The 23,582-nt window shown below is 40.8% G+C and overlaps 1 protein-coding gene across 9 annotated transcripts in view; it reads left to right on the top strand.

Annotated features, from left to right (window-relative positions):
- The window catches only part of LOC132393194 (uncharacterized), a 322,118-nt gene that overhangs the window by 9,889 nt on the left and 288,647 nt on the right, over positions 1-23,582 (top strand). For 7 of the 9 annotated variants that reach the window (XR_009511790.1, XR_009511787.1, XR_009511788.1 and 4 more), the window contains exons 4-5: positions 3,934-4,059; positions 4,762-5,091. The exons of the other annotated variants lie outside the window; for them this stretch is intronic. The gene's annotated coding sequence lies outside the window, so the exon portion shown is untranslated. The remainder of the gene's footprint in view (positions 1-3,933; positions 4,060-4,761; positions 5,092-23,582) is intronic. 9 annotated transcript variants of the gene reach the window in all.

Genomic DNA, 23,582 nt, shown 5'->3' with positions numbered 1-23,582 from the left:
ATACATCATGAAATAGATAAAGTGCCTTCTCTATTGAGCTCTAATATTTATTCTGTTCTGACAATTTCACTTGAAAGCATTTCAAGCACACACTAGAGGACATTTGGAAAGTTATATGAATTTTACACAGATTTATTGGTAAAAGCCCATTATTTCATTTCAAATAATGTATCTATGAATTTAGCATATTTATGAAGTTTTTTTTTACAGCATACCAAAATATTACATAAGTGTGCCACTCCTTTCATTGTAAGGTCAAAGATTCTTGTCCTTTCTTTCCTTACCAAACAAGCAAAGTGGATGGGAATTACATATTATTGCACTCGTCAGCAAATCTGAGACTCTGGTACTTGAGTGTAAGTGCAAAGGGAAGGATTCTTATTCATTTGCTGCTAGATTCAATCAGGAACCTCGTGAGCTGTTCATCATTCTCTATTTGAGTCCTGGAAGGAGGAGGGGATAGAGGTGGGATATACAAAGAATAATTGGCTTTTTGTTTGTAAATGAGACCTTGGTTGGATGTTTACACTTATGTCCAGTGAATCTCACCCTCATTTCCACATTAACCTGAACATCAACCCACAAGGAAGCTGTTCTTCATTTTGCAGAAGTGATCAATAACAAATCTGCACTTATTCTAGCAAATTCACTGATGCATGTGTTTCTTCTTAGACAGTCCCTTGTGATTGGAGATGACTTGTTTTCATTTTGTTTGTGGGTTCTGAAGTGGCAAATGAGTCATTGATTGCAAGGATATCTGCAAACACTGCAGCAACCGAAGGTGAAATCTAACATTGAAATTAAAGCATCCATCTCTGTTTCTTGATGTAATGAAAAGCAGAGGCTTAGAATTTGACCATCAGCAAAGCCACAGGGCAGGATTGTACTTGCTAAAGATACAGGAATCTATGCTTGTGGGATTTTGACAATTTTATATTTACATCAAGTCTGGAAATAATATTTTTGTTTCTCTCCTCCACTTTGTGTGTACAGAATATACTTGTAAATCTTTTGCTTATTTTGGTGCAGCCACATAGTACTAAAAGAAAAAAAAAACAGGGTAGAACCTATACTGTCCTTTGATCTTACTGGGCTTCATCAACAGAAATGAGAATTCTTTATTTTCTGAATCCCCTTGTGGAAGTCACTAAGGGAAAATCACAAACACAAAAAGTAATCTTTCTAACACACTTTTTCCTAATCAGCTGGACATCGATACTTGAGCTCAGGCAAATGGGTCATCTTGCAGGCATTGTAAATTTGAAATTAGACATTTTAGGTTAAGCTTTCAGTTCATAATTGTATACACTTATTCCATGAAATGGTGACCAAAAGCAAATTAATCATTATGAAAACTATTAATCTTGAGTTTCAGCTTACAAATTTATTTTATGATTCAATTACTTGCAGGTTACTCACTCATAACTCCTATACTACCTGCTCACAGTCAATCATTGGTGACTTTTGCCTTTTCATCCAGATCTTCTGTCTTGTATCAGTGATGTGTTAATCAGAAATTAACTTTTAAAATGTGTTGTTACAACTGAAAGCACACACAGGTGTGTCATCCTCCAAATGTCTTGTATACTGGACCCAAGATGGGTATAAAATAATCAGTTGTTCAGTATTAAAATAATCATAACTTGGAGATGTTAAGTTTGATTACTAGTCTGTATACAATCAGCAGATTATTTCCAAGACAGAATTCAAAAATAACTGCAGCAGCCCCGAGGCTGGAAGATGAAAGTTTCAACTTTTATTTCAAAACCTGATTATCATTATAACAGACCTCTGCATGAAAGTTGCCAACATACAAAAAAGCTAGATGCAACAATACTGTGTAAGCTTCCAAAGATAGAATTGTCACTTTCAGTGATGCTACGAAAGTGAATACAAGAACAGTGGCATGCAAAAGTTTAGGCACCCCTGGTCAAAATTTCTGTTACTGTGAATAGCTGAGCAAGTAAAAGGTGAGCCGATTTCCAAAAGGCATAAAGTTAAAGATGACACATTTCTTTAATATTTTAAGCAAGATTACTTTTTAATTTCCATCTTTTACCATTTCAAAATAACAAAAAAGGAAAAGGGCCCCAAGCAAAAGTTTGGGTACCCTGCATGGTCAGTACTTAGTAATACCCCCTTTGGCAAGTATCACAGCTTGGAAATGCTTTCTGTAGCCAGCTAAGTCTTTGAATTCTTGTTTCGGGGATTTTTGCCTATTCTTCCTTGCAAAAGGCTTCTAGTTCTTTGAGATTCTTGGGCCATCTTGCATGCACTGCTCTTTTTTGGTCTATCCACAGATTTTCAATGATGTTTAGGTCGGGAGACTGAGGGCCATGGCAAAACCTTCAGCTTGTGCCGCTTGAGGTAGTCCATTGTGGATTTTGAGGTGTGTTTAGGCTCACTATCCTGTTGTAGAAGCCATCCTCTTTTCACCTTCAGCTTTTTTTTTTACAGATGGTGTGATATTTGCTTCCTGAATTTGCTGGTATTTAATTGAATTCATTCTTCCCTCTGCCAGTGAAATGTTCCCCATGCCACTGGCTGCAACACAAGCGCAAAGCATGATTGATCCACTCCCATGCTTAACAGTTGGAGAGAACAATTTCTTTTCATGAAATTCTGCACCCTTTTTTCTCCAAACATACCTTTACTCATTGCAACCAAAAAGTTCTATTTTAACTTCATCAGTCTACGAGACTTGTTTCCAAAATACATCAGGCTTGTTTAGATGTTCCTTTGCAAACGTCTGTCGCTGAATTTTGTGGTGAGGACACAGGAAAGGTTTTCTTCAGACGACTCTTCCATGAAGGTCATATTTGTGCAGGTGTGGCTGCCCAATAGAACAGTGCACCACCACTCCAGAGTCTGCTAAATATTCCTGAAGGTCTTTTGCACTCAAATGGGGGTTTTGATCTGCCTTTCCAGCAATCCTACGAGCAGTTCTCTCAGAAAGTTTTCTTGGTCTTCCAGACTTCAACTTGACCTCCACCGTTCCTGTTAACTGCCATTTCTTAATTACATTACGAACTGAGGAAACGGCTACCTGAAAATGCTTTACAGTCTTCTTATAGCCCTCTCCTGCTTTGTGGGCATCATCTATTTTAATTTTCAGAGTGCCAGGTAGCTGCTCAGAGGAGCCCATGGCTGCTGATTGTTGGGACAAGGTTTGAGGAGTCAGGGTATTTATAAAGCTTTGAAGTTTGCATCACCTGGCCTTTCCTAATGATGACTGTGAACAATCATAGCCCTAACAAGCTAATTAAGGTCTGAGACCTTGGTGGAAGTTAGCTGAGAGGTCAAATCTCTTGGGGTGCCCAAACATTTGCATGGTTAGGGTGTTTCTTTCCTTTTTTCACTCTAAAATTGAACAAAATAAAAATAATGCACTAATCTTGCTTAAAATATTGAAAAGAATGTTTCATCTTTAACTCTATGACTTTTGGAGATCAGTTCATCTTCTACTCACTTAACTATTCACAGAACTAGAAATTTTGACCTGGGGTGCCCAAACTTTTGCATGCCTCTGTATGTGGCCCAAAAGTATGACTGGAAAATAAAAAAAACTAAGGAAATTTTCACTTGGAACCATTGCTCATTTTGTGATCAAGTTCCTGTAACACTGTGCCAAGAAATAACCTTCTCTTCTTTGAATACCATCTGCATGGAAACAAATGCTTTATAGGTAAAAACTTGCTTGATTTCTTTTTAACTGATGGTCAGCAAGCCAGATAATTCCCCACTTTGAACTGATGGAAAAAGTTCAGTATAGAACAAAGAATAATTGTACACCCATTATGTTTGTGAAATTTGGTGAGTGCGTGTATTGGCATTCACAACGTTTTTCTCTAATGCAGACAGTAATTCAAATTGCTGTTATTTAATTGTCTGAAATGATTGTATCTCATTGAATCTTAATATTTTACACTTTAGATCCACAGAAATGCAAGGTCTCCTGCATTTCAATTTTCATGTTCATTTTAACTTGCATCTCCTATAGAATGCAAGCTCACTTCCAGATAATTGAACAAGTGCTGAACTAGTCCAAGATAAAGCCAGGTGAGATACTAAGCATAAAGCATAAATGCATTCAAATGGGAAAGGAATCTTTGTGTACTGTAGTGATTGGAAATGTCTCTGCATTTCAGTTCAGTAGAGTGACATGTATGAATTTTGGAAGTGTTTGGGAAGTGGCTGCAGAATCTTTGGGCAAATGATTCTGGAATAATTACGGATTGGAAGCAGAAGCAGGAAGTTGTGAGTGAGAAGAGGGAGCAAAAGACACTACTGAAATTATCAATACAGGACATTTGTGGCAGATAAATGATACCTTAAAGCCAATCATTACATTTCACTTTCATGATTAAAACTCATTTTGTGTTTAGAGGGTATGTACTCAGGATTAGTCAAGGGGAAAATGTTACCCAGGGGTGTTTTTGGATTAAATAGGTGGAATTATCACATTGGGCTTGGAGATCAGAGTTGAGGCCTGGGTGCTAGAAACTAGTAATTTCTTGTGCCAGAAGTCTTCCAATGGGTGCCTCAGGGGGAGAGCTTCATGCTTTTATGTGCCCTAGAGACACAGGGGCTCAACGTCAAACAATGAATTTGGTGCTAAATTTCATAGCATGATGAAATAAAAATAATATGCAGCATAGCTAAAGTAACATAATGCAATGAAGAAAAAGTGAGATTTAAATAGAAAGCAAATCATATGACAGTGTATTTTCTTGCTAATAGCTCTCCTATTCTGTTATACAGGATGGAAACAGCCATTGACCATCAACCTCCCACTTAAGTTAATGCTATATTTGTCCCATTTTAAAAATAATTCTCCCTAGACTCTCATCCATTCTCCCCAGATTCTACCACTTGCCTGTACACCAGTGGAAATATAGAGTGGCTAATTAACCTAACAACCTGCATGTCTTTGGCATGACGGGGAAATCCACAAATTCACGGGGAGAATTTGTGCAAACTCCACACAGACATTACCCAAGGCCAGGGTCGAATCTGGTTCTCTGATGTTGTGAGGGAATGGCTCTACTCGCTGTATTGCTCACAGAAAAATATTTTCATTCTGAATTTATGGTAAGATTTCTTTCATTTTTAATAACAAAATGAGCAGTTATCACACATCACTATTCACTATAAATCAAGAATGTATTCTTCAGAACAAAAAGGGGTTCTATCATTTAGGATTTTGGATTAGGATACTTGAAAAAACCATATCCCATTTTTAATATTTTATAGTCTTTAAACAGTAGATATTTACTGATACATTGGGCTTGATTTCTACCAATCTCTGGTTGTTTGTTAAGAACTATGGATGGGTTACTTTCATCTTCATTTACTAATAAGTCTCATGGAGTGTCGCAAACAGATTAGAGTTTGCAATATTGTGGAAAAGGCACTTACTTGCAGGATATTCCCTGAGTGTATGATGACAGTGAACCTAAGGTGATGGACAACTATTATGAGGGAAAGTCAAGACATTTCCATCAGATTTGAGAACTTAAAAGAACATTGATTTTTGGCATTGTATTATCAGAACAATGAAACTTAACAGAAAGAAAACCGAAAAATAAGAACACACATTAATCACTATTCAGAAGCAAACAGAAAAGAACATTCGAGTAATGTTATATAAGCACTAGTGCTTCTAAATTAATAGAGCTTTGCAGTATGATGAAGTAACTAATTGAGCTTTGACCAGCGGCCAATCTGGACATCCGAAGTTTAGAACGGAGGGGACTTCAATCAGGTCCACTGCCCAATGTCAAAAGGCAGGAATGGTTCATGGGAATGTAATAGAGCTTTGACCAGCAGCCAATTAGTATTTGGGATTAATTGGAGAAACCAAAAAAAAGGCAGGGGTAAGCACAGTGGCCATCTTGTGAGTGGACATATTCAGAGTGGTGATCTTAAAGCTTTAGTTTTTTGAGGCTTCGGCGAAGAGAGTCTTTACTCAGAGAAAGCAAAGCTCGGGTTTTTTTCCTTCTCTTCTTTATATCTGCTCATCTAGACAGACATGACAGGCAGGATAGTGGAATGCTCCTCTGGTGGGATGTGGGAAGACAGGGAGACTTTCTGTGTCCCCGATACAACCGTGAGAAGTGCATCCAGCTGCAGCTTCTAACAAACCATGTTAAGGAGTTGGAGTGGAACTGGATGAACTCTGGATCTTTTGGGAGGCTGAGAGGGTGATAGATATGATCTATAGAGAGGTAGTTACATTAAAGGTGTGGGACATCGGAAACAGGGTAAGCAGATAGGAAGGGGAATGGGGTTAAGGAGCCAGCGCAGAGTACCCCTGTGGCCATCACTTTGGATACCGTTGGGGGGAAATGACCCAACAGAGGAAAATCTCAATGGTCCAGTCTCTGACACTGAGTCAGCCTCTGTGACTCAGACAGAGAGAAGAAGAGGCACGCTGTGGTGATAGGGGACTCATGGTTAGGGGAATGGACAGGAGGTTCTGTGGGCGAGAACGAGATTCCTGGATGGTATGTTGCATCCCGGGGGCCAGAGTCCAGGATACCTTGGATCGAGTCCTCAGTGTTCTTAAGTGGGAGGGTGAACAGCCAGAAGGTGTGGTCCATGTAGGTACCAATGACAAGGGTAGGACGAACAACAAGTTCTGCATAGGAAGTTTAGGAAGTTAGGTGCTAGGTTAAAGGACAGGACCTCCAGGGTTGTGATCTCAGGAATGTTACCTGTGCCATGTGCTCTTAAGGATAGAACTAGGAAGGTTATACAGTTTAGTACGTGGCTAAGAAGTTGGTGTAGGAGAGAGGGCATGAGATTTTTGAATCATTGGTCTTTCTTCCAAGGAAGGTGAGACTTGTACAGAAGCGCCAGTTTGCACCTGAGCTGGAGGGGACTAATATCCTAGTGGGAAGGTCTGATAACGCTGTATGGTGAGGGTTTAAACTAGAGTTGCAGGGGATGGGAACCACAGTGCCAGTTGAGAGGTTATGGAGGCAGATGTGGTAAGACCTCAGACAATATTAGGAATCTCAAGGTTGTGCATGGTGCAACACAATCAAAAAAGATGAATACACAATTGAAGGTATTGTATCTGAATGTGCGCAGTATATGGAATAAGGTAGATGAACTTGCAGCACAGTTGAAGATTGGCAAGTATGATGCTGTAGACATCACCGAATCATGGCTGGAAGATCATAGCTGGGAGCTTAATGTCCAAGGATGCAAATTATATTAAAAGAATAGGCAGGAAGGCAGAGGGGGTGGCATTATTCTGTTGGTAAAAAATTAAATCAAATCATTAGAACATATGGATGGAAGTTGTTGAATCAATGTGGAGAGTTCTAAGGAACTGCAAGGGACAAAAGACCCTGATGGGAGATGTATACAGATCCCAAACAGTGGTAAGGATGTGGCTTACAAATTACAACAGGAAAAAAAATGCATGCCAAACGGGCAATATTACTATAGTCATGCTGCACTTCAATATGCAAGTAGATTGGGAAAATCAGGTTGGTGTTGGATTACAGGAGGGAGACTTTCTAGAATGCCCACAAGATAGCTTTTTAGAGCAGCTTGCGGTTGAGCCCACTAGAGGATCAGCTATTTTGGATTGGGTGTTGTGCAATGAACCAGAATTGATCAGAGAGCTTAAGGTAAAAGAACTCTTAGGGGAATTGATCATAATATAATCAAATTCACACTGAAATTTGAGAAGGAAAAGCTTAAGTCAGATGTATCAGTATTACAGTGAAAAAAAGGGAATTACATAGGCAAGACCAGACAAGGTATACCCCAGGCTACTGTGGGAAGTGAAAGAGGAGATAGCTGAGCCTCTGGCAATGATCTATGTACCAGAGGTGGTACAAAGATCATTGGAGGGTTGCAGATATTGTTCCCTTATTCAGGAAAGGGAACAGAGGTAGTCCTGGAAATTATAGACCAATTTTTGGTAAGTTGATGGAGAAGATCCTGAGAGACAGGATTTATGAACATTTGGTGAGGCATAATATAATTAGGAATAGTCAGCATGGCTTTGTCAAAGGCAGGTCATGCCTTATGAGCCCGACTGAATTTTTTGAGGATGTGACTAAATACATTGATAAAGGTAGAGTATATGGATTTCAGCAAGGCATTTGAAAAGGTACCCCATACAAGGCTTATTGAGAAAGTAAGGAGGCATGGGATCCAAGGGGGCCTTGCTTTGTGGATCCAGAATTGGCTTGCCCACAGAAGGCAAAGAGTGGTTGTAGATGGGTCATATTCTGCTTTGAGGTCAGTGACCACTGGTGTGCCTCAAGGATCTGTTCTGGGTTGTCTTCTCTTCGTGATTTTTATAAATGACCTGGATGAGGTGGAAGGATGAGTTAATGATTGTTGATGACACAAAGGTTGGAGGTGTTGTGGATAGTGTGGAGGGCTGTCAGAGGTTACAGCAGGACATTGATAGGATGCAAAACTAGGCTGAGAAGTGGCAGATGGAGTTCAACACAGATAAGTGTGAGGTGGTTCATTTTGATAGGTCAAATATGATGGCAGAATTAATGGTAATACTCTTGGCACTGTGGAGGATCAGGGGTATCTTGGAGTCTGAGGCCATAGGATACTCAAAGCTGCTGTGCAGGTTGACTGTGTGATTAAGAAGGCATACAGTGTCTTGGCCATCAACCTTGGGAATGTATTCAAGATCTGAGAGGTAACGTTACAGCTATATGGGACCCTGGTCAGACCCCACTTGGAGTACTGTGCTCAGTTTTATCACCTCACTACAGGAAGAATGTGGAAACTATAGAAAGGGTGCAGAGGAGATTTACAAGTATGTTGCTTGGATTGGGGAACATGCCTTATGAGAATAGGTTGCATGAACTTGGCCTTTTCTCCTTGGAGTGATGGAGGATAAGAAGTGACCTGATACAGGTGTATAAGATGTTGAAAAGAATTGATCAGAAGCTTTTTCCCAGTGTTGAAGTGGCTAACATGAGTTTTAAGTTGCTTGGGTCTTTTAAGAGCATCTTGGATGGGTACATGGAGCTTAGAGAAATAGAGGTCTATGGGTAACCCTAGGTAATTTCTAAGGTAAGGACGTATTCAGCATAGCATTGTGGGCCAAAGGGCCTGTATTGTGCTGTAGGCGTTCTATGTTTCTATGAGAGAGCAGCTGGCCAGAATCGACTGGAAAAGAACACTGGCAGGGATGATGGCAGAGCAGCAATGGCTGGAATTTCTGGAAGCTAGTTGGAAGGCACATGATCTATACATCCCAAGCCCTTGTTGATCAAGGCAAGCATCCCATACACTGCCTTCACCACTCTGTATGTTGCCTTTGTCACTTACAGGGAATTGTGTAATTTTACTATTCAACAACACCCTCCTCCACTCTGCCATTAATTAGCTATGTCTTGCTTTGTTTTAACTTGCCAAAATGCATTACTTCACACTTGTCCAAGTTCCTACAACCATTCCCTTGCCCAATTTTGTAGTCAATCAATATCCTATTGTAATCTTAGATAGTCTTCGTCATTCTCTGCTAAACCATCAATTGTGGAGCCTTCAGCAAAATTTCAAGTCATCTTCCCTGCATAAAGGATTTAGCACTGATCTTTGTGGCATACCACTGATTATAGATTTCCGATCTGAAAACATCCCTCCACTCGCACTCTCAGACTCCTACCACCAAACCAATAATTTATCCAATTTGCTGCTTCACCCTGGATGCCATGCATTTGAAATTTCAAGACCAATGGACCATGATGCATCTCCTGCTATGTGGGACCTTCTCAAAAACCTTGCTAAAGTCCACATGGACTTCGTTTATCATCTTTCCCTTGATAATTCTCTTTGTGGCCTCCTCAAAAATTCAATCATATTTGTGGGACTTGAACAAAACTTTGTTGGCTACAACTGACATGCCCTTGCCTCTCCAAATACAAATAAAGTGTCCCTCGAGGGTAAATGCGACAAATGATGATCCTAGAATGACCGGTACAATAGCGTGACCTGCGACCCCGTGTCGAATATGGCTTTTGCATCTATTCCCTCTATACTGATTGACACACTGGATTGGGGTCCCACCAATCCTTCGGGGATAGGGTCCTCTCCTCTCGAGGGTCCCTTGGCACATTGCTGGGAATGTGTTTTCCCAGAGACTCCCAGTCCCTCAGAATCATCTCCGGTCATATTCCTACCATGGATGTTAGGCTTATCACCCAATAGATACCTAGCTTGTCCTTGCAGCCCTTCTTAAATAAAGGGATAACATTCATTTCCAATCATCTGGTAGCTCCCCTGTGACAAAATTTTCTTCTAGGCCTGAGCAATCTCCTTCCTCGTTTCCTATAACATCCCATAATGCTTGGTCTAGGGATTTATCCATCTTTATATCCTTCAAGACTCCTGCTTAATCTCATTTTAGTTCAGGATATCACTGTACTATTCCCTGAATACACTAGCTTCATATTTCTGTACATATTTATTTAATCTCTTGCCCATCTTCCATGGCTCCATAGCTAGAATATTACACTAATCGGTAAGGGGACCAATTCCTCTCAGGTAACCTTGGAACTGTCTGGATAACATAAGTGAATGAAGTTGGAGGCATCAACATCTCTTCCCTGTTTTCCTTTTTGATCCTGTGGTATTTTGGTAATTCTCTATTTTCACTTAAGATTCACATTGCATTTCCCACCTTTTGATTTGTGCCCATTGTTCCCTTTTGATAACAAAGGAGCTAAGATAAAGTCGATTAAATTAGAAATCATTGGTATGCCCTCACAGTTGTCATTCACCAGTCTAATATGTCCTTCTTACTCTCACTTTCAGTATCACAAGGTTGAGAAAATTCACACGAATAAGCAAACATTTCTCATATCAATGGCCTTCTTTGGCTTGTTGCTGTAACATCATAGAACTTGCTAAGGAAAACAGTAATCCACTTTACCTGCAATTGGCCCTTATTTATTTTCTTTGTGTCTGGAGAAATGGCAGGAGTGAGCACCCCCCATCTTTATTCTCCTAACCCCTTTCTCCTGTCTGTTGGAATTGGGAAACGTCAACATCTAGAGATCACAAAATCTGCTAGGTTCTATTTTAATGGATGACCCTAAAGGTTCCATCTAACTGCAACTTTTACTTCCAATAACTTGGCATCTTGCCTTACATGCTAATTTCTTCATAATGGGTCAGAATTGTGTTAATAGATATGAATGAGTCTGGATGTTCACCACATTGGCTAGAACCATTAAATGAGAGGAATGAGACTTATTCATTTTATTCTATTGGAATCAGGTGACAACTATATTTTTAAAAATTCTACATTATTGCAAGTTGTATTCTTTTAAGGCTACTTAAAGCATTCCACACTTGAGAAATAAATTGTCACTTAGGAGAATGAAAAGGAACATTTATCTTGTGCTTCAGCTTTGAAGTATTATATTTACAGTAATGCAGATTATGGCAAGCAAGTCTTTTGCTCTTAGGAATTGTGCTCAATGCAAACAAACCGTCAGTAATGTCTCCCTATGACTATTCAATGGGAGCAAAAGCAAGGCAAGGGAATACACAATAAATAATATAAATCTGAGAATTCTAATGGAATTAAGGAATCCTGATATGTAGGTAACATGTTAGGTATATTAGAAGCATCTGGTAGTTGTCTTTACAATCTGAGACCTTGGAGGCAACAGTACAGCTGTAGTTCTGCAATTTCTGGGAATATTATTTAGACAACAGAGAAAGGATAATGCATGTTTTAGTCACCATTTTACATCGAGGATATGATGGCATGGGAGAGGATTCAGAACAGTCACACAGATATTTCTAAGGATGGAGAATTAGAGAAACAGAAGTACAGTCTTCATGAGAAATATTTTGGCAACAAGGGTGATAACTAGGCAGGATAGTGGAAGGATCAGAAGAGTGGTGTTTTTTTACTCAGAAGAATATAAGTAAGGTGGCTGGACGGTTAGGAACACGCAGTCTTAAAGAGTGGCGGAGATAGAAACTTTCACCCCATTTAAAAAGTACCTGTTTGAACACTTGAAGCAAGATAATCGCCCAGCAGAAAGTGTGATTAGTCTAAATACACGCTTGATGGCCCACATAGACATGATTGGTTGAATGGTTGTCCCCTTCTTATGCTATAAATTTTGAAGCGTCTAATGCTCTACCGCCAAACTAATCATACTTTAGTGCACGCTTCACTAAATAAACCATCTCTTACCCACTAAGCTTTTATCTGTTATACATACCTGTTAATTGAGTGCAATGGCAAAGTGATTATTATAATGAACTGTATAATCCAAACATCTTGACTAATGATCCAGACACAAAAATTTATATTACAGCGTACAAGCTGGAGAGTTTGAATTTAGTTAATTGAATAAATCTTGAAGAAAATGCTAGTGTCAATTATAACTGCAGAATTCAGTACATTATATTAAAGTTCCAACTGTAAAAGGATTCTGCTGTGTGCTAGTGCATGATCCAGACCTGTAGCTGTCAGGAAATGTAGAGGAGGCTTCAACCAGAAGCAGAGCAGTGGAGATGAGGGTTACCATGATAAGTTTAATAAGAAACTGCAAAACAATAAAGAACAAGTATAAAACACCACAGGCAACTGAAGGTGAGGGACAACTGGTTGAGGCTGGCTGGTTCAATGAGTGAACAAGGATTGTGAAGGAGAGCGGGGTTTAAATAGGCTGCAGGCAAATAGTTGGAAATAAGTGGAAGATGACTCCTGCTATCTGAGTGGAGACTGGGAGGTGCCTGCCTGTGCAGGCCTGGCAGGACCCCACCTCATACAGCCAGCACCCGACAGACCAGGTAATCCAGGTGGGTCTTTGGGAATTCTTCAATGAGTGATGGATCCAATATGTAACCGGATGGCACTCCAGATCATAACCTTCCCAGTCAACCAGGTATTGCACACCCCATCCGCAATGACGTGAAACCAGCAACCAGTGTATTTGGTACACTGGACCATCAACCTAGGATCTAGAGATGCAGGCTCAGGTGTGTTGAGTGGTCCATAGACAATGGACTTGAGGCAGGATATGTGGAAGGTAGGTGTGATCCTGAGAGATGGTGGCAGCTGGAGACAGTAAGTGACCAGTGAATGCATATGGGAGTCAATGCACAGGGGCAAATCTTGAGTGGACAGTCAAATGCAGTCCCCAGGCCAGTGCAGTCTGGCTGGGCGCCTCTGGCGGTTGGCCTGGCACCAGTAGGTGCATTTGGCAGCTGGGATAGCTCTCCATGCCCTCTTCCAAGCATTCCAGTATCGACGAACCAGGACCCTGGTGGACAGAACCTCCACTGTTGACTCCTCTGTGGGGAACAATGGGGTTGGTAGTCATGAAACATTTCAAAGGTTGACATACCTTTGACTGAAGAAGAATGTAAATTGTGGGACAGCTTGGGCCAAAGCAGGTATTTCTTCCATGTGGCAATATTAGAGCATCACAGAAACTTCTCCATCTGCTGACTGACTCTTTCTGACTGCCTGATGGTCTGTGGATGATAACTAAAGGACAAACTCACTGAGGTGCGGAGGAGGGAACAGAAGGCTCACCAGACTGGGAGAGGAATTGTGGGTGCTGGTCCAACACAATGTCCTGAGGGAAGATGTGGAGGTAAAACTACATGTTGGAGAAGCAGGTCCACAGGCTCAGCGGCTGACGGAGGTTTGGGGAGGGCAATGAAATGGGCTGTCTTGGAGAACCGATCCACCACTGTTCTAATTACCATAGCCTCATTGGAAGGTGGAAAACCTGTGATGAAGTCCATGTGATATTTGATCACCAGCGTCGAGGGACTGGTAGGGGTTGCTGAAGCCCGGAGAGCTGTAGGTTGGAGGAATTGGACTGGACATATTGAGTCATATTGAGCGATGAACTGGCTGTGATTACCTGTGATTATGATGGGCAACTAGAACTGGTGTTGCAAAAAAATCCTGATTCTGTTGTGCCCCTGGATGGCTGGAGCAGGGTGAGAGATGGGCCCATTGGAGTATCTCAGAGTGCATAGCCACCGGCACACACATAGAGTTGTCAACTGTGATGACCAGAGCAAGCCTGTGCTCTAGAGCCTGGTGATCTGGTTCTCAGGATCTCAGATGATCGGGATGTGTATCTGTGAGGATGGAATGATGGCCAGAGGGTTGATCTCTATTTAAGCTGGGTCAAACTGTCATGACAGGGAGCCTGTCTCAGTTGTAGGAGCCGGATTGGTCGGAGATGTTGAAGCTGATTGCTCAAAGAAGAGGACTTCCCATCAGCCAATGACTCCTTTTCTTCAAGGCCCTTTAGATGGTGAGTAGCTCTTTGTCTTCACCCCCATAATGGTGCTGTGTAGGGTTGAACTTGGGCGAGATGAAGGCACAGGGTATGTCTTCCCCAGCAGTCCGCACTGGGAGAGAATGACTCCAGTGTCCATGGCAAAGGTGTTTACATCTACTGCAGAAAGTCTGGAGGAGATCAGATGGCAGAGAATGGGCAGTGGTGAAATGTCTATTGAGCTTCTTGAAAACGTGGTTCGTGGCAGCAGATCGGGTTATCCGTGAGGTAGGTGACTTGGTGAAGGAGGTGAGAAGATTGGTGATTTGGTTGTAGTGTTGGATGAAATGGCGGTAGAAGTTGGAGAAGCCCAAGAAGCTCTGTAGCAGTTTGAGGGAGCAGTGTGGGGGCCATTAAATGACAGTGTGCACTTGCTCAGGGTCCATGGTTAACATAAACATACTGTGTAACATCTCTCTGAGGATGTTGTTTAATAAAGGCTTGGAAAGCAGCTGGGCTGTTGGAAAGTCTGAACAGAATAATTAAGCATTTTTAGTGGCCAGTGGGTGTTATATATGCTGTATTCCACTAAGCCCCCAGATCAGGTTGTATGCAGTCCGTAGATCCAGTTCGGAATACCGCTCAAATTTAGTGTGGTTCAATATAATTAAAGAATAATATTGTAAGCAATTTCATTATCTTGTTAGGTTCAAATTGCCAACAGAGAATAGACCACAAGACCATAAGGTATAGGAACAAAATTAGGCCATTTCATCATGGCTGATCCATTTCCCTCTCAGCTCCAATCTCCTGTCTTCTCCTCATAACCCTTCATGCCCTGACTAATCAAGAATCTATCAACGTCTTCCTTAAATATTCCCGATGACTTGGCCACCACAGGTGCCTTTGACAATGAATTCCACAGTCACCACTCTCTGGCTGAAGGAATTTCTCTTCATCTCTGTTCTAAATGAACGTAACTTATTGTGATGCTATGCCCTCAGGTCCTAGACTCCTACAGCATAGGAAACATTCTTTCCACTTCCTCTCTATTGAGGCCTTTCAACGTTCTATAGGTTTCAATGAGAGCCCCTCTCATCCTTCTGATTTCCAGTGAATACAGGCGCAGAGCCATTGATAGGTCTTCATATGATAACCCTTTCATTCCCAGAATCATTCTCGTGAACCTCCTCTGAATCCTCTTCAATTTTAACACATCCTTTCTTTGATAAGGGGCCAAATACTGCTCACAATACTCTATGTGAAGCCTTACCAGTACTTTATGAAGCCTCAGCATTACATCCTTGTTTTTATATATTAGTCCTACAAAATGAATTCGAACATCGCATGTGCCTTCCTTGCCATAGACTCAACCTGCAATTTAACCTTTAGGGAACCTTGCATGAGGATTCCAAAGTCCCATTGCATCTCAGATTTTAAAATTTTCTCTCCATTTAGAAACTAGTCTACGCTTTTATTTCTTCTTCCAAAGTGCATGACCATACACTTTCTGACACTGTATTCCACCTAACACCAATTTGCTCATTCTCCTAATTTGCTTAAGTCCTTCTGCAGCTTCTCTGCTGCCTCAGCGTTACCTGCCTCTCCACTTATCTTTGTATCATCTGCAAACTTGGCCACAAAACCATCAATTCCATCATCCAAATCATTGATATTTAACGTATAAAGAAGCAGTCCCAACATAGACCTCTGTGGAAATTCACTAGTCACTGGCGGCCAAGCAGAAAAGGTTCCCTTTATTCCATTCTTTGCCTCCTGACAATCAGCCAATGGTCTATCCATGCTAGTATCTTTCCAGTAATACCGCCAGCTCTTAACTTGTCAGGCAGTCTCATGTATGACAGCGTTTGGCCCATTTTATCATGTGCCTCCAAGTACCCTGAAACCATATCCTTAACAATTGACTCCAAACATCTTCCCAACCATTGAGGTCAGACTAACTGGCCTGTAATTTCCTTTCTTCCACCTCTTTCCCTTCTTACAATCTTTCTGTCCTCCTGAACCATGCCAGAATCTATTGATTCTTGAAAGATCATTACTAATGCCTCCACAATGTCTTCACCAACTCTTCCAGAACTGTAGGTTGTAGACCATCTGGTTCAGATGATTTATCTACCTTCGGACCCTTCAGTTTCCCAAGCACCTTCTCCCTAGTAATGGCAATTTCACTCAATTCTTCCCCCTGACGCTCTCGAACTTCTGGCATTTGCAAAATGTACAAGAAGGAATTTTTACCCATTCTTATGAAATGAGGTGGCTAAAGGAGAAATTGAGAAAGGAATAGAGTTCTGTAAAACAGGAACAGAGTGCTCAGTCCATGCCTGCCATCTGGTATCTTTCTATTTAGCAGCACTTCCGCAGCTTTCTGTGAAATGTTCTTAAATCCCAAATGACAATCAGCAGAGCCAGTTAATGTTGGGCTGCTCAGATTCAAGGTAGCCAATTATTAATAAGAAAATGCAATGATTAGATTTGCTTCAGATATAACTAGAACAAAGTATTTCTCATTGAACAAATGATATATTTGTATATTGGGAACAGTGCCATGAAGATGCAAAATAAAAGAATCTGCCAAGTTCGTCAACAGAACAAAAGAACTCACATTCAGACTTCAGAGTAATGCTTTCAGCTTGATACCAGAGAACCTTTTTTAAAAAGAGAATGACTGACGTGCAGAATAAACTTCCAGATGAAGCAATAGTGGCAACTTTCTTGGCATCAGTTTAGAAAAAAATTGATAGTTACAGTGTGAGGAGCAAAAGGGTCTCAGGATCACTGAATCAAGATGGGCTAATTGACTGTGGTATCAAGTATATTGGTGTTAAACATTTGCTCTATCTGATATACTAGAACTGTTAGATGGCAGTGGCTGGCAGCCTATACAATGGTCTCAGGAGTAGCAAATTACTAAAGTTCCATTCATGCATTATAGCTAAGCTGATTACCTACTCCAAACAATTTAAAACTTTCTGAGTTTTCAAATCCCCATGTGATCTTAGTCATACTGATCTCTGCATCCTCCTCCTTTCTTACAAGCCGTTCTTTTCCAAACTTCTGAATCTTGCTATCCTGGTTTTAACTGCTCCATTATTGGTGGATGTGCTTCAGTAGCTTAGCCCCTAACACTGGAATTTCCTCCCAAAATGTGGTCTTCTCTTTACTTCCTCTTCACAAGCCATTATGGAAATAGAGCAGAGAGATGGTATTGAGATATTTGATCAGCAGGCTCGAAGAGTAAATGGCTTGCTCCTGCTGCTATTTTGAATGTGTTGATGTTTCATCCTTTATTATTATTGTTAAAACCTACATCTTGGAGCAAATCTTGCTGTTCTAATATTATGTAGTGTAGGTGGCACAGTGTGTACATAATAGCATCCAGTTTGAAATGTCAGAAGCAACTCAGTTTCATAACAAGTGGCCAAGGACATTATAGAATGTAGAATGTGCTGTTGAACAGTATAGCACTGAGCAAGACATTTAGCCCAAAATGTTGTGTGATCTGATGCTAATTTCTATTGTATCTCATTCATATGTCCGATACCTCCATTGATTGGGGTCAACCATGGATGTTGCCTTCAAGCTGTCCATGTGATATGCAAGCCAGGGCAATACAATATGGAGAGCAATTTCCTTCATATTTATGTTTCTATTTAAAAGCCCCTGAGACTCTACCAAATTGCTTGCTTCCACTTCTACCCTTGATAACTTACTCCAGGCACCAATCACTCTCTGCATAAAAATCTTACACCTCACATTGCCTATAAACTTCTCCTGTCTACCCTTAGAAGTATGTCCTCTGGTGTTTGGCATTTCTACCCTGGAGAAAATATTCTGATGGTCTATCTTAGGATTTCCTCCCATGACTTTTAAAAATCTCTATCAATCAGGTCTCCTATCAGCCTCTGACATTCAGGGGAGAACAATGCAAGTTCGTCTAACCTCTTATAGCTCATCCCCTCTAAACTAAGCAGCATCCTGGTAAGCTGCTTCCACACCCTCTCTGCATCCTTCCTATAATGGGGTAACCAGAAATGTACACAATGTTCCAAATGCAATCGGACTGTAGTTTTATATAGTTGTAGCATGATTTACTTACTCTTATACTCAACACCCCCACACCAAAAAGACAAGAATGTGACATGTCTCCTTGACCATCTTATTCACTTACCTAGCTACTTTCAGTGAACCATCGGCCAGAAGCCCAAAATCCCTCTTGTCGCTCATTGGTATTTAAAGAATTAACTGTATGCTTTCTCCAGTAATTTGGCCCCCTCCATCCCAAATGCAACACATCACATTTGCATGGATTAAACTCTATTTGCTATTTGTCTGCCCATATCTGTAATGCTTTCACATTCTTTCACAGTCCTTAACACTGTCCACAACTCCACCAATCTTGGTGCCATCCACAAACTTGCTAATCCACCCATCAGCATTTTCATCTGAATTACTGGTATATATCACAATCAAGGGAGATCCCAGCACTGATCCTTGCAGATCTCCACTGATTGCCACCCAGAAATACAGTCCTCAACCTCGACTCTCTATCTTCTTGAACAAGCCAGTCTGATTCCAACTTTGCAATTGACTCATGCTCCCTTCTATTTTCATCTGATTCAGTCTATCACTTGGGACCTTATCAAATGCCTTACCCTCCTCAATCTCCTTTGTAACCCCCTGGATAAAATTTGGAAAGCATAACCTGCCTCGTACAAACCATGCTAACAGTCCCAAAACCGACTATGTCTTTCCAATGCACATAAATCCTTTCCCTCAGTATCCTCTCCAATAGTTTCCCCACTGCTTACATGAGGCTTGTTGGCTTATAATTACCTGGATAATTCCTACTTCTTTTCTTGAAGGAAACACTTGCCACTTCACAGCTCTCTTGGATCTTGCCCATTGCTAGTAATGTGTGGTGAATGAAGATTCTTAAGCAAACAAAACTAAGACCACAGCTTGAGGTCTATCTATAAATTATTCAGCAGTTCATACTAAGAAAGGCTTTATGATAATTGAGCTACTCACTTGATTGCTCTAAATATCTTTGTTCTTAAGCAATTTCTGAGTTATAAAAAATAAAGTTGAAATAATCATTAATATGTTTTCATGAATATAGGCTTTCCTCTGTTGATTCAAGTTAGCAAAATGATTAGGTATCGACTTTGTGCAACCTTCTCTCTTGTGAATGTTTCAACTTTGCATAATCTAGTGCAGACTTTATGAATTTCAGCCCAATAGCCCATGGCACCCGATTATCCCCATGTGACCAATTAACCTACTAACCCATACATTTTTGGAATGTGGGAGGAAACCAGAGCACCTGGAGGAAACCCACATTGTCACGGGGAGAACTTCTTACAAACAGTGTTGGGAATTGAACTGAAATTTTGATCGCTGGAGCTGTAAAGTGTTACACTAATAGGTTTGCTAACTTGCCACACAAATTAAATAATCTTTTTAATTAAATTCAAAAATAATTCTAACTACTTTCCTACAAGCGAAAAAAACGATGAAGGCTGATTTCTCATACAGGCAGTTCCTGAGTTACAAACGTCCAACTTACGAACAACTCATACTTACAATCGGCCTGCCATAAAGCCTATTACATTTTAAAAATTTGTCGGCTCGAGGAAGGAGAAAACCGTCCGCCATTTTAAGTCAGATCTCGTTGCCGTTAACAGTGTTGAGTGCGTAACTTTGTATTTGGCTGAAATTTTTCTTAGCAAGATTCACCCTGAACCCCCTTTTCCAGTCAGCCCCTTTTTAACCTGTCTCAGTTTGGGTGGCCTTTAGGACCCAGGGGAGCTCAGGACCCGTTGCCTGCGGCTGCTGCTGAATCTGCAGTGTTTCTGTTCCGTTAGCGGAAAATGATCACGACTGAAAATAAAGTGGAAAGAGGTGTAACACCATCAGTCATTGGAAAAGCATTAGGCTACAGTCGGTCAACAATCGGAACAATTTTAAAGGATAAAGTGAGAATAATGGAGCATGTGAAAGGCCCTGCCCTGATGAAAGCTACAATTATTACTAAGCAACGCACTGGTTTAGTTACTGAAATACATAGGTTTCTTAAGTGTTTTATATGCATAGAAAGGTGAAATATATAGTATATACTAAGACAAACATTTGACAAACTAACGCTAAATAATACTAGCTGTACTTGTAGGAACTGAACTCGTTCATAACCCGGGACTGCCTGCATTGCAAAACTGACTTCAGAAAAGATCAGATGCTCGATTAATGATCTCAGTATTTGGACTAGACTGCCCATTTGGGCAGGAAACTGGTTTAACCTCTAAGGACCATTTGGAATAGGGCCAAATCTAGATGTCTGATGTTATGGTCATTGTTAACCATATTTTCAACAAGACAATGCAAATTCATGTGGCACAAATCTCTGCAGTTACATAACTTTTCTAGGTGCAAGCATTGGTGCAGACATCGGTGTAGAACTTTTAAAGATTTCTGTGCTATACATAAAACATAGTACAGAACAGTACAGGCCCTTTGGCCCACAATGTCGTGCTGATCCTTTAACTTACTTCAAGATCAATCCAACCCTTCCCTCCCACATAGTCGTCTATTTTTCATTCACCCTGTGCCCAAGAGTCTCTTAAATGTCCCTAATTTATCTGCCTTCATCATTAGCCCTTGCAGTGCATTCCATGCACTTACCACTCCTTGTATCAAAAAAACTTCTGACAATACCTGCCCCCACCCCACCCAGTACTTTCTTCCAATCTTCTTAAAAGTATGTCCTAAGTATGTCCTTTTGTATTAGCCATTACCATCCTGGGGAAAAGGCACTGGTTGTCCACAGCCCAGTTCTGCTTCCTGTTAACACTCCACTAACCTTGGTGTCATCTGAAAACTTACTAACCCAACCTACCACTTCCTCTTCTAAGTTATTAATAAAAATCTCTAAGGGGACCCAAAACAGATCCATGCAGAACACTGGCCATTGACCTCCAGGCTAAATACAGTCTATCTACTACCACCCTTTCCCTTTTATGGGCAAGCCAATTCCAAATCTATGCAGCCAAGATTTTCTGGATCCCATACCTCCAGACTTTCTGAATGAGCTTACCACAAGGAACCTTGTCAAACACCTTACCATATACCTATATATACCACATTCATCACTCTACCTTCATCAATTACCTTTGTAAATTTGCTTAAAAGAGGACTGTTAGATTACACTTTTCCAAAGTACATTGTTAGGCAAACAATATATAAATTACAGTTTTTCTCAAATAACATCAATACATTCCTCACCAGCATTTTGTATAGTTAGTGCCAGATGAAGCTAGGCAAACTTAGTGAAATGTTAATTGTCTTCCAGTGCTTGTATATGCTCACTCTATTCTGAGGCATCATCCAAGGTCATCCCTTGGTTATAGTGAATCCTGCTTCCACTGATGAGCACAATGTGGGGCCTGCATGCCCAAGATGCTAGCAGAGATAAAATATTGGATGACTGGCAGGAGATAAAGAGTGGGAACAAAGGAGGCCTCTTCTGGTTGGCTGCCGGTGACTAGCAGTTTCCACAGGGATCAGGGATGGGACTGCTTCTTTTCACATTATATGTCAATGATTTGGATGATGGAATTGATAGCTTTGTGGCCAGATTTGTAGATGACACAAGGATAGGTGAGGGCGGAAAGTGCTGAGGAAGCAGGGAGCTTGCAGAAGGACTTAGACAGATTAGTTGAATGGACAAAGAAGTGGCAGATGGAATACAGTGTAGGGAAATGTGTGATCACGCACTTAGGTAGATGAAATAAAGGTGAAGACTATTTTCTAAATGGAGAACAAAATCAGAAATCAGAGATGCAAAGGGACTTGGGAGTCCTCATGCAGGAGTTCTAAAGGTTAACATGCAGGTTGCGTCAGTGATAAGGAAGACAATTAGCATTCATTTTGAGAGGACTGGGATTATAAAAGCAAGGATGTAATACTGAGGCTTTATTAAGGTGTTGGAGTATTATGAGCAGTTATATAAAAGATACGCTGGCATTGGAGGTCCATGAGAATGACCCCAGGAATGAAAGGGTTAACATATGAGGAACATTCGTTGGCTCTAGCCCTCTACTCACTGGAATTCAAAAGAATGAGTGGGGGATCTGATTAAAATCTATTCAATATTGAAAGGCCTAGATAGGATGGAAATGGAGAGGATGTTTCTTATGGTTGTGGAGTATAGGATCAGGGGGCACAGCCTTACAATACAAGGACATCCCTTTGGAATGGAACCGAGTAGGAATTACCCTAGCAAGAGGATGGTGAATCTGTGGAATTCATTGCCACAGACGGTTGTGGAGGCCAGTCATTGGGTATATTTAAAGTGGAGATTGATAGGTTCTTGATTAGTAAGGGCATCAAAGGTTAGGGAGAGAAGGCAGGAGAATGGGTTTGAGGGGGATAATAAATCAGCCATGATGGAATGGCAGAGCAGACTTCAAAAGGTGATACCTCAAAAAAGCAGTATTCATCAGAAGGACCCCATCTCCCAGCACATGCCCTCTTCTCATTGCTAATTGGTACAGGAGCCTGAAGATAAACACTCAAAGTTTTAGGAAAAGCTTCTTCCCCTCCGCCATCAAATTTCTGAAGGGATTATGAACCACCGTACACTATCTCACTACTTTTTTCTCTTTTTGCACTAATTATTAAATTATATGTATATTTCTTAATTTCTTATTGTAATTTATGGTTTTTCATATCAGGCATTGCACTGTATTGCTTTCGCAGAACAACAGATCTCATGACATCTGACAGTGATATTAACTGACTGATAGACTGGATGGCCTGATTTTACTCCTATATTGTATGGTCTAATGGTCTTCTACAGATCAATCAGGTGTGTCATAGGATAGGCAGGTGGGAGATGTGTTCCCTCTGACTAATTCAACGGGATCTTTGTCAGTTTCTGATGCATGGATTGAGCTTCTTACTGCCATGCCAAAAGCTCCTTCTCCACTTTGAATGGTCATGGACTCTGAGCGAGAATGTTTTTTTTTCGCAAGAAGGCTTAGAGCACATTCTTGAATCTTTATCTCTGACCCAAACATCTCTTCTTGTAACAGCCTAGAACAAAGTAACCATTTTGGAGTCTGATGTTTGGTGTCCATTTGAACCTGCTGAATGGAGCTGACTGCATATAGTTCGGTCATCAATGTGGCTTTGGACAGGATATGGATGTTGGCTGGCTTATTTTTTCCACAAGTTCGTTGGAATTTGGGGACAATATTGTAATGACTTGAGATCCTTGCCATAGGTAGTTCAAGCCTCAGAAGAGAA

The sequence above is a fragment of the Hypanus sabinus genome, chromosome 4, assembly GCF_030144855.1.
Source record: "Hypanus sabinus isolate sHypSab1 chromosome 4, sHypSab1.hap1, whole genome shotgun sequence".
Classification (NCBI taxonomy): Eukaryota; Metazoa; Chordata; class Chondrichthyes; order Myliobatiformes; family Dasyatidae; genus Hypanus; species Hypanus sabinus.
The sequence above is the reverse complement of the archived record's forward strand: the minus strand, read 5'-3'. Positions and strand labels throughout refer to the sequence as shown.